This window comes from Nicotiana attenuata, chromosome 12 (assembly GCF_001879085.1).
Source record: "Nicotiana attenuata strain UT chromosome 12, NIATTr2, whole genome shotgun sequence".
Taxonomy (NCBI): domain Eukaryota; kingdom Viridiplantae; phylum Streptophyta; class Magnoliopsida; order Solanales; family Solanaceae; genus Nicotiana; species Nicotiana attenuata.
The window spans coordinates 26,081,057-26,083,734 of record NC_032000.1 but is presented as its reverse complement, the minus strand read 5'-3'; the positions used below and the strand labels follow the sequence as shown (position 1 = coordinate 26,083,734).

The 2,678-nt window shown below is 34.8% G+C and overlaps 1 non-coding gene across 1 annotated transcript; it reads left to right on the top strand.

Moving 5' to 3' along the window:
- Nucleotides 2,012–2,091, top strand: TRNAI-AAU. The gene has a single exon. It is a non-coding gene; the product is annotated as a tRNA-Ile (tRNA).

Here is a 2,678-nt window from a genome sequence, read left to right as displayed (position 1 = left end):
CCAAACTTCACCAAATCGATACCATATGGCCTCCTCACTCCCCTCATGAAGAATTCACCGTCATTGATGTTCAAGTCACGCACAAGATGCTCAAATTTTGAATCAAAGAGGCGGTATGAATGTTCGAGTCAAGCCGTGAGTCCTCTTTTTCGTCTTTTTTATGTTCCTTTCTCTTCTTCTGATTAAGACAATGAGTGCCTCTCCTAATTTTCTGATTAGTTTTAAATTTTGCTTCTGTTTAATTTCAGTGATGATTTGATTTTTTTAGTTTAGTTTAATTTTGGTCTGATTGTTGTTTTGTTTTGATAGTTTAAACGTTAGTTTAGTTAGTTCAGGCAATTAATTGTTAGTTTAGTCGGATTCTTTGTTAGTTTTGATTCGATTAGGATGTGTCTGCTTCTCTTTGGGAAAATAATAATTTGTTCGTTTAGTTGTGATCTAAGGCCTTTAAAATTAGTTTTAAGCATGTTCAAGGTTTTAGTTTAAATTTCGATTATTAGTCTTAAATGTTAATTGATTTAGTAATTGTTTCTTTTTAGCTTAATATTGATTCTGGTAGTTTTGGTTGGTCTTATGATTTTCTTTTAGAGTTAGTAAATTGTTTTCCTTCATTTCAGTATTACTCCTATAGGATTAATTGAACTCTAAGTAGTCTTGTTGAGCATTGTTTGATCTTTATCATTCTGTGTTAGTAATTCTTTTATTCTAGTTTAATTCTGATCAATTTTAGGTGATTGGTTATAGCTGATAGTATGTAGGTATGGTGAAAGGGGCTGGGGTTTTAGTTGAGATAAGGTTAGTAATTTCAGGGTATTCAGGGGTATTTTGGGCATTTGATAATAGGATAGAATGCTGTAGATTAGAATAGAATTCCTTAGAATCTTCTAGAATAGGGCTCAAGTTAGATTTCAGTAAATTTAGGATAGTAACTTGGGTAACAAGTTAAATCTGAAAATAAAGAGGAACTAAGAGAGAAAACAGAAATTGAGGGCTGCCCTCATATTTGCCTATAAAAGACATGACTAAGTGCCTTAATGGACAAGTTGGGAGCCTAAAAAATTCCCCCCAAAAATCTCTTCAAGCTTCACAGATCTGAAATTCAAATTTCAAATTAGAAATTCCTTTAGATCTTAGCTTCTTCACAAAGAAAAACCAAAAAAGGCAAACATAGCAGAAAACCAAAAAAAATACTGTTACGTTGATCATTTAGGATCAGAAACAGTTCGAGTTTCTCTATTTCTCTGTTCTGTGTTCGATTGTTAGAGCATCTGGAGTCGTTTGGAGTTTATTGAGGTTGTTGCTGGGTAATTCTGATTGTTGAATGTGATCTATGACTTCCTAAGGTTGATTTCAAGTAGATTTAAGGTGTTTGGTTGATTTTACATCTGCCTGGGCACTTTGATATTGGTTTGGATTTAAATCTGGTCCTATTTGATGCTGTTAAACTCCGATCTGCTGCACTATTGCTGGTCTCTCTATTCTCTCTTGTTATCATACATTTCCAGGTACACATCTCACAATTGCTTCGATGTAGCTATCAAAAATGGAAATGAAATAAAGCATGGCTCACGTTTCTTGTTTCGCGATTCGCACTCGTTTGAATGCTGTATATCAATAATTAGACATTGCTAGTTAATGTGTGCTGTTTGATACAGTTTAGGCTAGACTTGTAATAATATGGACTTTGAAGTTTGAACTATACTGGACTGTAATTTTGAATTTGTATTCATTTGTTCTGGAGCAGTATCCTAATGTAGTGTAGTTGGATCTCCATGTTAGTTGAAAATCAGTACATTAGCAGGTTTATCATTAAATTGAAGTTCAGTTTAGTTTAGTAGAGTTAATATCGTAGCTTGGACGGACACAACTGGATTAAAATTAGATTGAACTGGAACGGTAACTCATCTTAATTCAACAGCCNTCAAGAATTCGTTAGGCTTATGGCTTTGGTTTTGGCTAAAATTCTTACTTTACAAATGATAAATAGAACACAACCTTTCCAGGCATCAAGGCCCATTTAGCTCAGTTGGTTAGAGCGTCGTGCTAATAACGCGAAGGTCGCAGGTTTCGAGACAGAACCTGCATTGGGCCAATATATTTTCATTTTTGTTTCTCTTCCTCATGTAGAGAAGTGAGGTACCTATATTTCCTGATTGGTTGCATGGGAAATCATTAACGTATTGATTTATCATGAATTTGTAAGGCGGGAGTATAAATGTGATGTTCTGGATATTTCAACGTATACTGCATGCAGTTTAAGTCAGTAATATAATAACATATGACCAATTAAAAGAAACAAATGAAAATAATATATAAACTGAAAGAACAAAACTCACAACAAAAAGATGGTTGTGTCTTTTAAGGAGCTATATAAGGATTGAGTCGTTGTGATTATCAAAGTGAANGAGAACAAGGGAATATTTCAAATTTCAGCAATCAGGAGCCCGCCTGGAGAACAAGGGAATACTTTTTAAGCGTGTTGCAGTCAGGAGCCCACCTGGAGAACAAGGGAATACTTTTCAAGTTCAGCAATCAGGAGCCCACCTGGAGAACAAGGGAATACTTTTCGGGCTTCAGCAGTCAGGCGCCCACCTGGAGAACAAGGGAAGTACAATTCAAATTTTAGCTTTTAATTTTTTATATTTGATAAAATGCTATACCCAGTCACCAAAACTGGG